General features: G+C 37.8%; 1 pseudogene; it reads right to left on the bottom strand.

The window, feature by feature from the left end:
* Window positions 1-2,772: 2,772 nt before the first annotated feature.
* Window positions 2,773-4,932, bottom strand: LOC102481144 (40S ribosomal protein S3a pseudogene; annotated as a pseudogene).
* Between the last annotated feature and the right edge of the window lie 9,244 nt (window positions 4,933-14,176).

Raw genomic sequence — 14,176 nt, 5'->3', positions numbered from 1 at the left:
ATAATATATATATTATATTATATATAAATATGAACTTTCTCAATAACTGATAAAATAAGAACAACAACAAAAAATCAATAAGGATATAGAAGGTTTAAACAACACAAGTCAAGTTGGTCATTTACCTTTTGTTCTTGCTTCACTCCAGGCATTCTGAGCACTGCTTTATCTCAAAACAGGTTTGAATCCTAGTAAGGACATTTTCCTTATTCCTTTGTTAGTTTTAAATTATATTCTGCCAGTGCTAAGCACTGGTCAGAGATTATAAAGCAGAGAGAAGTTCCTTCTTCCTTCTTTCCTTCCCTTCTTCCCTTCCCTTCCCTTTCCTTTCCTTTGTCTTTCTCTCTTTCTCGTCTGATGGCAACTCTAACAGCAGCAGCAGCAGTCCATGTGTGTTCCTGACTTCCTGCTTAGGCAATGAGTTTCCCAGGGTGATAGAGACATTTGCACTCTACTCTGCCAGCCTCGGTGAACAGGTATAGATCTGGCTTCAGCGGCAATAGTAGGTGTACCAGAAACTTCAATTGCACAGTTTTGCTAAGCTCTAGGTCTAGAACAGCAGCAGCAGAAGTGGGTGAGTTCAGACTGCCAGGTTACAACACTATCTGAGCATGCAGAATCCTTGTTTACACATGGCGACAGCAATGGTTCTAGTGGCAGTGATTGGTGCTCTAGCAACCTCATCTGTGCAGAGCTCCTGAACTACGGATAAAGTCATTTTAGCTTCTTTAAATCCTGGCAAGTAGCTAATTGCTTCCTGCAATTATTAAGCTCCCTTTAGTTGTTTTTGCCTTTTGGTTCTTCCAGTCTTTCTTTAAAAAATTGTAACCAATTCCCTGTATTAAATTCCTTTTGTGCGAAATACCTAAAATGGGTTTTGTTTCCCTGAGAGGATACTGACTGATATGAAAATTAAATAGAATATTGCATTCAACAGTATAGAGTACAGTTTCTTTTCAAACATTCATGGAACATTTCCAACAGTAATCATTTATTGGGTCACACAGTAATTAAAATCATACAGAAAATGTTTTCTGATCACAACACAATAAAATTAGAAATGAACTGTAAAGAATAACTAGAAGAAAATGTGTTTGGAAATGTTTTAATCAATTTAACAAATTAATCAAAGAGTAATTAATAGCTAATATATATATAACTTCCACTCACATTGCTTTTACTGTATGTCAGGCTCTACTTAATCATCAAAATAATCTCCCTGAGGAAGGCATCATTATTTTTCTCTTTTCTACAAAGGAATAAATATTGTCAAGAGTTAAGTGACTAACACATTCACACAGCTGACAGTGCTATATTCAATCAGTAAAGCCCTAGATTCCACATTCCTAATAAAAAAAAAAACTATATTGTTTCTCATAAGAAAGGAAATTACAACTATTTAAAGCTAAATGATCTTTTGCTGTGAGGATGAAGACCATTCTCAGCAACCAGATGGTCAACATTCCTGAGAACATGGACATCACCCTGAAGGGACGCACAGTCATCGTGAAGGCCCCTGAGGAACCCTGTGGAGGGACTTCAACCACATCAATGTCGAGCTCAGCCTCCTTGGAAAGAAGAAGAGGCTGCGGGTTGACAAATGGTGAAGAAACAGAAAGGAGCTGGCGACCATTCGCACTATCTGTAGCCATGTCCAGAGAACATGATCAAGGGTGTTACGTTGGGTTTCTGCTACAAGATGAGGTCTGTGTATGCTCATTTCTCCATCAACGTTGTTATTCAGGAGAATGGGTCTCTTGTTGAAATCCGAAATTTCTTGGATGAAAAATACATCCGGAGGGTTCGAATGAGACCAGGTGTTGCTTGTTCAGTGTCTCAAGCCCAGAAAGATGAGTTGATCCTTGAAGGCAATGATATTGAACTTGGTTCAAATTCAGCTGCTTTGATACAGCAAGCCACGACAGTTAAAAATAAGGATATAAGAAAATTCTTGGATGGTATCTATGTCTCTGAGAAGGGTATAGTTCAGCGGGCTGATGAGTAAGATCTAAGAGTTTTCCAACTACGTAACAAGCTGGATAATTTCTAAGGCCTTCATATGACATTTTAAAGATAATAAAAGACAACAATTGATTTGAAACTTTCTTAAACTGATTATCCTTTTCCAACTACTTGGCAAGTAAGCAACTAAGGAATAAAGAATTACTCCTAGTAATAGGAGTATGCTAAGAACAATTAAAAAAAAAAAGGCAGGATCAGCAGTTAGCGTAATGGCTATGTCGCTGGATTCCCACGTAGTCAACCATGGTTCGAGTCCCGGACCCGGTGGCTCAAACTCACGCTGGGCGCGTGTGCGTGCATGCCCAAGATCCCAAGAGAAGAATGGAGGAGAAGGGATTGCACTGTGGCTATCCCCTCTGGGGGGTGATTTCTCGCTTTCTATCTCTCTGTCTCTGGCTGGCTGGCGAGTGCATGCACCCTGTAGCAAAAACCTCTCCAAAAAAAAAAAAAGCTAAATGATCATAAAACACTACAAATGAAAACATAAGGGATAAATGAAGTCTTAACTTTTTTTATATGGTTATGCATCAATAACAATGGAGATGTCTTCTGAGAAATGTATCATTAGGTATTTCCATCATTCTAAACACAGAAAAGTACAGTAAAATGTGGTTTTATGTTATAAGATTCTGAGTTCTGTTTAAATCCCTTGGAGAAAATTGATACTTTTGTTTTGCCCAAGCCTCAAATTCTTTTTTTCTAACTGTCACAAATAGGACTTTTTATTTGTCACTATTAAAAATTTGAACTTTAAACAGATTCTTGGACTGGTGGTTTATATCCATCAGCTCGTTCAACTCTGGCACCTGTTTCATCCCCAGTAGCTTTTCCAGAGCTACTACCTTCACCATGAACCTCCATGAGTTTTCCTGATTCAAACTTGGACTTCTTCAGCATTTTTACTTTTCTGACGAAGACATCGTGGAGAGGATAGATGGATTGGCAAGACTTTTTGATGTCTTTTCCGCTGCTGTCTGGAATCAGTTTATTGACCACTTCTTTCAAGTCATTTGTCTGCACCTCTTGGGTCATAATCATCATCTTCTTCTGGATCTGGCGGACCTGCTAATGCTGGGCATAAGAGGCCTTCCGTATCTGATTGTTGTGTTTTTTAGCAAGTCTAACACAAAAGAGACGAAGCAAATAACCATCGGTAGTCTTGAAATCGACATGTGCTTCAATCATGGTCTGCCATTTTTTGACCATGGAACACATTTTGTCATGGGTGAGAGTCATGCCATGGAAGTTAGTGGACAGTTTTTGCCCTGAGCGTCCTCAGTAATTAGTTTGAATTTCCTAAATGCGACTTCATCATTCTGTAGATCTGATATAAAGCTTTATATCTCTTTATAATGTGCCATGACTATCAGTAGGTCTTTCCATCATTATTGGGAGGGAGGGGAAAGAGCAGAATTATTCAATAATTGAGTATGAGCTTTGAAATTTTTTCATTTTCTGCTTTACCGTGACTTACTTAAGTCCCTAAATGAAGGTCATAGAGTTGCTTCTAGTCTTTTGCTTTTTTCTTTCACACTGAAATGTCTTCTTTGCTTATATGTGAATATACATGTATGTATATATACATATGGAGATAACATCTTGAAGCAGAATTTCGGGACCAGACAGAACATGCATTTAAACTTCTCAGAGACATGCCAAGCCATCCTTCAAAGATGCTGCACTAGTTTACATGTCACCAACAATTATGCCATTGCTCATTCCCTGTATTCCTTTTATTGTGATGGCCTTAAAATTTTATACCCCCATTCATGTCCTTGAGGTTCACTTGTATTGATTTGTTGGTTACCTGCCTGCTCTTGCCTTTTGTCAATTTTTTTTCTTTTTCTTTTCTTTTCTTTTCCTTTTTTGAGAGAGAGAGATTTTTACTATTTTTTGGGCGCATGCGCTCGCTGGAGAAACAGAGAGACAGAAAGTGAGAAATCACCTCCCGGGGGGCTGGCCATGCCACAATCCCTTCTCCATTCTCCTCTCAGGATCTTGGGCACACACGTACACACCCCCAGTGTGATTTTGAAGCCACTAGGTCCAGGACTCAAACTGCAGTCAACTCTGTGGGAGTCCAGAGACGTAACCACTACACCATCTGCTGGTCCCAATTTCTTTTATGAATTACTGAATTTTTTCTTTGAGGTTTATAATCACACTTATGTTATAAAATTGCTTTCTTATTTTAAAACATGTGTACTCGTTAGTGTTAAATATATGGTTTCAAATCTGCAATCTTTCACTTACTAGCTTCTGGCAAATATTCAATAAGCATTTATTAAAGGGATAGCTATGTTCCTTTGAGCAAGTTATAAAATATTTCGGAGACTCAGTTTCATTTTTGTAAAAGGAGGATGATTAAATCCATCTTGCAGGATTTTCGTGAGAATTAAATAATAATAAGGAACTTAATAAATGTTAAGAAATGATGGTGATGGGAGCTGGTCAGTGCACGGCAGTGGAATGTGATCCTCTGGGAGGTTGACCTACATGGGGAGGTTCCTGGTTTGTGTCGGGAGACCTTTCTGGAACTCTAGGCATGTGTGAGTGCATGATCTGGACTGGCTGAGACCTATATGGGTGCTATCTCTGTCTTCTCTCTGTGTTCACTCTTACTCATGGAAGAAATAAGTAAATTAATAAAAAAAGAAGTGATGATAATCACGGCTTCCTTTTTGAGCCTCCCTCTGGCCAGTCTAGAAGCAGCTTGTTTCCACAGCAGCCTCCACCAGGAGCCAGAAACCAACCGCACCTTTTGCTTCAGGCTTGTTGGTGCCTGAAGATCAGAGCAGCTACATGCCTCCCGCCTCTGCCAAGGCTGCCTGGGGAATTACTGACCGCAGATGGACATTCGCTGGCCAGTTCATGTCCCTGCAGCCCTGAGATCACCGTTTCACAGACCATTTCCTCATAATTTCTTCCTTCCAAATGCAGTCGATTCTGTGTATCAATTGCAGAGGCCCTTGCTCTTAACCTAGTTGATTGCTGAGACTGAGTTCATTTCATCCATCTTGTTTGTCCCAGGGCTTTAAGTATATTAAAAATGTCAGGTTTCCTCTGGTCTTCAAGACCTTTGAGGGTTTAATTATGTCCAGCATTTTGCCTCCTTTATCCCCCTTGAAATTCTCTTGGTTTGTATATGTGTGCAGTTCTTATTGTTTTTGTTTTTGTTTTGTTTTTTGCTTGTGTGTTGTTTGTTATTGTTTGCTGCCTTTCCTTACTCTCACAATAACTGCTAGTCCCAAGTATTTAAAAGACTTTACATTTCTTTGAACTCAAGATTTCAGCCACCTAAGCATGAATCTCATTCACCCACTGCAAGGTCCCTTGGAGGACTGACAGGCTTTTCTGGATTCTATTCAGGGCAACCTTCTCCACTTTGGGTCCTTCTACTCTGAAACATTTTCCTTCCATTGAGTCATAGCAAAGTCATTTAGAAAGTCTGCCTTTCCTATAATTTCAGCCCATGAGTTCTAGCTGTTCCCACAGAAATACGATCTCTTTTCCAACATTTTCTAACAGAAAGAACTGCCTGGGGTGCTCATTAAAAAGCTAAACAAAGAAACATATTCTATAGTCCTAGTCCATGTCTAACAAACCAAATCAGAAACAGCCTGGGACTCCATATTCTTAACAAGCTCCTCAAGTGGTTCCAGGGGTGAAAACACTTTCCTACAAGATTAAACTTCCCACATTTGAAGGCTATTAATATCTCAGACCAGCCAGTGGTGTGATTGTTAAGGTGGCTGATTTCCACACAGCAGACTGCACAGTCTGAGTCCCAGACCTGGAAGCTTGAGAAGCACAACAGATGTGTGTGTATGTGTGTGCATGTGTGTGTCCAAATCTCAAAAGGAGGGAGATATGGAAGAGAAGGCATTGCAGCATGACCATTCCTCATGGGAACGCTTTCTCACTTTCTCTCTCTGTAACTTCAGTGAGCACCTAGAATTCTACCAAATTAAAAAAAAAAAAATCTATCTCCAAATTTTTCTTTTTACAAAATGAAATATTCCTTGTTCCAATAACCTACCCTTCCAAGGGCTCCATATGTACTTCTGTTTGTTCTCCAGAGCAAACAGACCCTGTTGAGTTCCCTGTCAAAATACAAGTCTCATATGTGAAAACACCCTTCATTTATTCATTCATTATGTATTCATTCTTTTAACAAATGAGTACATATATCAGCAGGCGTGTGTTAGAGGTTGAAGATAAAGAAGATAATCACAGTTCTTACACTGTGCTCCAACAGCTTGTTTTAAAAGAAAGAGAGAAGAAGAAGGAAGGGAGAAAGATAAGCATTAAGTGTATTGAAAGAAGCAAACAAGAGGCTAGGAAAGGGTGGCCAGGAAAGGTAGCTATGGCAATGTGTTCTTTCAGCTCAGACCCATAGGCTGATACAGTTTTAGTAATGTAAAGAACCTTGGGGCCAGGAACCAGCCAGTCGCATGGTGGTTAAAGTGGACAGATCTCACACAGCTGACTGTGTAGTTCAAGTCCTTGACCCTACAGCTTGAAAGACACACCAGGAATACCCAGAATCCTGAGAGGAGAAAGACAGACAGACAGACAAAGACATGCCCATTCCTCCTAGGAGGTGTTTTCTGTCTTTCTCTCTGTCTCCAGTGAATGCATGCACCCCATAGCAAATTTTTAAATATTTTTTTAATTAAAAAGGAAGTTTAATAAACAAATTCTTAAGTGGACAAGAATTTAGCATATTCTAAGAGCCTCTGAGAAAGTCAATGTGGTTGGAACAATGTGTACATGAGAGAGATTTAAGGTGAAGCTGGAAAGATAAACAGAATGAAACATCACATGAGACTTATTAGTACTGGGAATGAATTTGGATTTATTTTACATCAAGTACGAAACCACTAGAGGACTTTAAGCTGAGAATGACAAGTATCTGTGTTTTATTTTTAAAAGGTCATTCTTTAGAACGTCTGATATAAACACAGTTATGCAAATAAGCATCTTTTCCCTTCTTCTGGAAATTATACAGAAGCAATAAAGAGAATGAAAAACCAACAACCCACAGACTTAATCTCAGCTGTATTTAGAGATAAATAAAATTAACGGAGTTTAAAAGTATGCTAAAAGGTGCTCCAAACCAGTTAACATAGGGCAGAAAGTAAAGACAAGAAATACTAAGATTTGCAAGAGTTCAGATCTAAGAAAATGACATAAAACACTCTTCCTGAAAGAGGGGGCTCAATCAAAGTGCAAAATTCCGTAACTTATTTTATAAGTATGCGAAACTATGGAAACTGGGGTGAGCAGGGTTCGTGACAGGTGACCTCCTGCATCTGGTTTGGGTCAGTGAAACAGTGGTTATGGACCACACAAATGATCACCTCCATGAGCCGTATTTGCCAACCCTGTTTGCCTCTGAGGCCACAGAGAGTAGCGAGTCTTTGGCTTATAAAGCTTGATAAGTTCACTGTGGCTTTGTCCCAAACGAATTTCTTGCAAACAACTTCCACACAAATGTACCTCATTCAAAGGTAGGTACTAATAAAGAAATGAACAGAGTACGGTTACAAAGATACCATAAGAAGGGCTGACCCCACAGCACAGCAATTAAGCCCTGTGTGAAAGACACCAGAACCCACATGACTGACCAGGGTTCAAGTCCTGAACCCAGTGGTTTCTATGTCCAGGATCCTGATGAGATAGAGAATTGGAGGAAAAAGGATCTGATGTGACTAGAACCCATTGGGAGTTGCTTTCATCCTCCTTCCTCAACCCATCCCTTCTCTCTTGCATTTACCTTCTAGCATAAAATGTATAATGAGTCATCAGAAAAGTCCTGATTCATTTTTGCATAGAAAAACATATGTTATGATTATTCTGGTGACCCAATATAATCATAAGGAAAAATTTTCAAAAAGTGGGAAAAAGAAGGAAAATGTACCAACAGATAAAGTTACTGTTAGAAAAATATTACAGTGAAAGAAATGGAAATTGTGAGCAAAGATTCTGCCAAGGATTAAAACAACTTAATGAAATAATTCCTTCCACAAAGGAAAATCCACAAAACACAAAGGAAACTGAAGGAAGAAACGACAAGTCTTTAAAAGGAGATAAAACTTGAACTAGGTTCAGCCATCCATGGCATAGTGTTAATGCAAGTGCCTTGCAAATCTGGAAGCCATTTGGACAATAGCAGGTTCAGATTCCTCAGTAACCTTGAAAATGAGCCAGGTGTGCCCAGGATCCTGAGGTGCTGGAGGACTGGGAAAGCAGTTTAATAAGATTCTGCCAAGGGCACTTTTCTCTCTCCGTCTTTCTCATACACATACATGCACTCTCTATCATTAAAACACACACACACACACATACACACACACACACACACACACACACACACACACACACACACACACACACAGCTTGAGCTAGTAAAACTCAGGGAAAAAAAAAACTGAGGGGCCAGCAGGTGGCATGGTGGTTAAGGGCACTGGAATTCCCACATGGCTGGCTGTGGTTCGAATCTCAGACCTGGCGACTTGCTTTATCTCTCTCTCTCTCTCTCTGTCTTTCTGTCAAACTTATGTGGAAAAAATAATCATAAATAAATAAAATACATAATTCTAAAAAAGATTGAGAAGGAACGCAGGGAACATAGGCATTTCAGAGAAACGTAATACGGGAACACAGAGGACAGAAATAAAAACAATAAAATAAGAGGGAAGCAAAAGAATAACTAAAAAGAATTAGAAAAAAATTGTGATCAGCCTACAGAACAGATGAAAGAAATCCAAAATACTTTCAATTAAATGAAGGAAGGAATCCAATTCAACAAAACAAAAACACTTAGAGATAAAACTTAAGAGATAATTCCTGGATCTTTAAACTTGTAAACTGAAATGTGACACTCATATCAGGGAAAATGCTACAGGACCGAATATATAATGTAATTATTCCTAGCAATATAAAAACGATACAATAAAGAATAATGGAGAAAGGAAAAAGAGGGCCGGCTGGCGGTGTGGTAGGTAGGCAGCTAGATTCCACGTGGACCACGTTGTGGTTTGAGTTCGGACCCAGCACCATGAAAAACATGCCAGGCAGTGTTTATGCACCCCAAGTCCCAAGAGGATAATGGAGAAGGGATTCAGGAGGGGCCATCTCCCCAGGGGGTTATTTCTGACTTCCTCTCTCTTTCCCCCCACTGCAGAGAGTACACACACCATATAGCAATTTTTTTTTTTTTAAAGAAAAGGAAAAAAAAGATCAAGGGTAAGTTAAGTTCACAGATGACCATCTCTGAAAAAAATAGGAGCCAAAGACAGAATTTTAAACTTAAAAGAACAATTAATAGAAATATAAGCATATATAACAATATTTTAAAATAGTATATACATAAGTATATATAACAGTTTTTAAAAACTGACATAAATCTCATGATGGAGAAAAGGAGAAGGTAGTTAAGGAAAGCTTGCTAACTTTATCACTTCTACTATTAAGGAATTAGTAAATATTTCTTAATGATATAAAGAGCTAAAAGCATTTAATAAAATTATAATTATAAATCATTTTTCTTAACAAAACAAAAATAAGTACCCTTCTAAATATTAGTATTCAGTGTATTGTGGATGATATAACTCATTTTGTATGCTATAATATACAGTGAATGAATGTAAAATAAATAAATTTTTAAAATAAAAATAAACAAATATATAACTAGAAAAAAAGTACTACAGAAAGGACTAATGTAAAAAAAATCATACAGTAAAAAGACTTTTCTATAGAAAAATAATTTAAAATGACAGAACCAAAACCAGTGTATGTCACTGCATTAATATAAATGACTTTATTAAAACAAAGATTTTTTAGTTTGTATCACAAATGCAAAAATCCACCTCTATGCAATAATCAAAATACACACCCGATGGGACCAGCAGATGACATGGTGATTAAGGTGCTGGACTCCCACATGGCCGATTGCAGTTCAAGTCCTGAACCCAACAGCTTAAAAATCACTCCAGGTGCTTGTGTGTGCACCCAAAATCCTGAGAGGAGACTAAAGGAGAAGAGTTGCAGCATAGCCATCCTCCCAGGGGGTGATTTCTCACTTTTCCTCTCTCTCTCTCTCTCTCTCTCTCTAGTGAGTGCACATGCCCTATAGCAAGAAACCATAAAAAATAAAAATAAAAATAAAAAAACTCTGAAAATAAAACCCTGTACAGCAAGGTTGGAAAAAAAGGTGGTGCTAAGATGCAAATACTAGACAGATACAAATAAAAAAAGCAGAGGTCATTATTCTAAATACAAGGTAAGCTAGAATTTAGGCCAAAAAGCATTAGGTGAAGCAAAGAATAAATAAGATATAAAATACTTGAATAATTAATAAGGTACATTGAATTGGTATACATCAAATTGTATATCCTAAAAATTAAAAATAGGCCTTTTCAGGAGCCTATGGGACTTTCACAAAATTGACCACATATAAAATTCACAAAGAAAAACTCAATAAATTTTAATAGTAAAAATAACATGAACATCATTTTCCAGTGAAAGGCAATCAAATTAGCAATTAATAATCAGAAGTGGATGGTTGTTTATGATAATGTGTATAATACCTTCAACTGGACTGGTGTGAAGTGTATTCATGTTCAGTAAATTCACTTTCTAAGCTGTAGTGATGTATAGTGATTGAATGTATAAAATAAATTTAAATTTTTAAAAACGTGTACATTAAATCTGTTTTTCTATGAAAAAAACTAACAATCAGAAAATAAAATGTTCCCCCTACCTACAATTTTTAAAAACACTTAAACAACTTTAGGATCTAAAAGGAAATATAAACAGAAATTGCAGCTTTTCTAGGGTAAAAAAAAAAAACAAAACAAGTATCAAAAATGGGTCCAAACCTGTAAAATATAGCTAAAGGCATATTCAGATGAAAACCCTTTAAAATATTTATAAAAATAAACATGAGAAAAAAACATGAATTAGGCTTCTGGTTCAAAAAGTTAGGAAATGAACAACAAAATACAGATGGTCTCTAATTTATATTGGTTCCACTTTCTTTTTTTTTTTTTTTACTTTATGGTGGTATGGGTTGTCATTTCTGTTTTTTTTTTTTTTTTAAATAATACTGACAATAACTATAGCTTAAAATAAGAATTACACTTTGTTTTTAACTTTGAGTTCAGTATTCAATAAATTACATGAGATATTAACACTTTAAGATGGACTTTGTGTTACATGATTTTACCCAACTATAGACTAATGTAAGCGTTTTGAGCACATTTATGGAAGGTTAGGCTGAGCTATGATATTTGGTAGGAAAGGGGTATTATATGAATTTTTGATTTAAATATTTTCTACTTATAATGGTTTTATCATGATCTAGCCCCATTATAAGTCAAGGAGCATATGTAAACTAGAAGACAAAAACGTGCCGCTCCAGTTCCCCATTCTGTGAAAGCTTGTTGTTACCCCACCTATTAGAAATGCTCTTAGCAGAAATCCATCAGCAGTCGCAGCTTTGATAGAGATTAGTGGTACTGCAGTCTGCTGTCTCAGTCAAAGTCACCCTCCTTCTGGAGTGGCACACATCCAATAGAGGCCTGGCCATCTCAGCCCAATGAACTTCAAAGGGCCGTTCAGTTCCAGACCTGTCTGAGAAGTCGCCAGAGGCTGTAGGGATGTCATCACAGAGCAACTTTTCTACCCTCTCCTGCTTCCTTCTCCTCCCTTTCATAGGTGTTTACTCCAGCGGCACTCTCAATAAACACCTGTACACTCAACTCTACCTCAGAGTCCTCTCCCCTGGGAACCCAGCCTATAGGAAAAAGGTATATATACATGAAATGATAAATTATAAGAGGACAATAACTACAGATTCAGAGGAAATTAAGAGAATGACAACATAATGACATGAATGAAATGGAAAATTTTCTAGGAAAGTAGTGCTTGATAAAACTAATGTGACAGAAAGAGAAAATTAAAATGGACCAATTTTATAGCAAAGAGAGAAACTTATCAGAGCCTACCCTCAACATGGCATCAATGAGTTTCGAAGAGGAATTTTACAAAACTCTCAAGGAACAGAATGAATGCAAATTGCTCCAGAGCATAGGAAATGGAGACAATTTTCAAATTCCTTTTTATGAAGCAAGCTATGTGTTTGTGTTGCTATCACAAAATACCTGAAACAAAGGTCATTTACAATGTATAAAACTTTTTTGGCTTGTAGTTCTGGAGGCTGGGAAGTCCATGATCCTCAGCTGAGGACTATCTTATTGCACGTAACATGGTGGGAGGCATCGCATGCTGAGAGATAGAGAAAGGAGGAAGCAAACTTCCACAATAACTAATCCAACTCCTAGGATAGCAGCATTAGTTCATCATGAGGGTAGAACCTTCATGACCTAATCACCTCTTAAAAAGTCCTACCTTTTAACACTATTACAATGACAACTAATTTTTTTTTCCTTTTTCTTTTTTAAATTGCCAGGGGGTGTGCTCAGCACATAGAGAGATAGAGAAAGCACACTCTAATGATGGTGTGCAATCTCTTCCTCTTCATTTGAATCTCTCATGCTGCCATCTCTTCCTCCTCATTTCTCCCTCCTGTTCGGATTTGGAACAGCATGCAGATGTACCTAGTAAGTTTCTCAAGCCACCAGAGTTAGGATTTAAATTGCTATCAGTCAGCCATGTGGGATCTGGCTCCTCAACACCAGGTAATTGGGTTGACCCAAATTCCAACATGAGTTGTAGAGGACATATTCAAACCACAGCACCAGATAACAACAAAAATCTGTAAAAACTTGTATAAAATGAACCAACTGTATATCAGTCTCCCATGCATTTATCAAATCCAAATTCAACAGCTCATTTAAAACTACTACATCATGACCAAGTGGGGTTTATTCCTAGAATACCCATACTATTCAGTATTAGGATAACTATTAATATAATTTATCATAGTAATAACTCTAAAGGGAAAATTACAGAATCATGTTCACGAACACTGAAACAGCTTTTGACAAAAGCAATAAGCCAATCTTGATAAAATCATACAGTAAAGCAGGACTACATGAATACTTCTCAACATTTGCATACCACTATTTCATCTCCTAAGTACAGTTAAATAGGGAACCATCAGAATTGGTGCCACTAATCTCAAGAAAAAGCAAGTATGGGCAAGCAGGTGCTGGAGTGGTGAAGGCAGCTGGATCCCACATAGCTGACTTCATGGATCAAGGCCTGGACCCAGCAGCTTGAAAATCACTGGGCAAGCATGTGTGCATGCCCAAAATCCCATGAGAAGAATGCAGGGAGAAGAGATTACAGTGATGTGGGATGATTTCCTTGGTTGATGATTTCTCACTTTCCTTCCCTCTGTGTCTTTCTCTAGTAAGCACATGTCCCCTATGGGGGGACAGGGGGAGAAGCAAGCATGCTTTCTCACCACTATTATTTGCTATTTAACCTGGAGGTACTAGTCAACATAGTCAGAAAAAGTCAAAAATTAAAGTATAAAAAAATAAGGAGATTCTAAAATTAGCATTATTTGAAAGTATTATTCTTTATCTACAAAACCCAAGAAAATCAACTGAAAATCCACTGCTGACAATAAAGCAGATTAGCAGTCTAGTAGAATACCAAGTAAACATACAGAATCTTTAGTTTTCATATATCTAAACAACAGCTAGTTAGCAGGTATAGGGCTTTTTAAAATTTAAATAGAAAAAAAAAAAGAACACCTAGCAATACACATAACGAAAAGTGTATAAGAAGAAAATGCTTAAACACTATAAAAAATAAAAAAAAAAGACTTGACTTAGTACAAACAAGTGGGTCCACTGCCTTACCCAGGTGGAGTGTTCTAACTAGCATGAAGAACTATGAGGCTTTCTCTTCCCACCAACTAGATCTTCCCTTGCCACACTTTGTCTAGTAAAATTTCTGAAAATTATTCATGGTATTTCAGAGGTCAAACTGAGAAGGGGGCTTCACCTCGTCCTGACAGAATGTGACTGGAGATCCCAAAGCAGAGGGCTAGCCTGGGGCTCCACCAGCACTACAGGTTTCAGAGGAGAAAATGGGACCCTGAGAACTAACCAGAAACTCCCTCACCTGTGCCAGGCTTCAACAGGAAGTCAAAGGGGGGCTAGGGTGAGTATCA

Source organism: Tupaia chinensis, unplaced genomic scaffold, assembly GCF_000334495.1.
Source record: "Tupaia chinensis unplaced genomic scaffold, TupChi_1.0 Scaffold145367_1, whole genome shotgun sequence".
Classification (NCBI taxonomy): Eukaryota; Metazoa; Chordata; class Mammalia; order Scandentia; family Tupaiidae; genus Tupaia; species Tupaia belangeri.
This window is presented reverse-complemented; position numbering and strand designations above follow the sequence as displayed.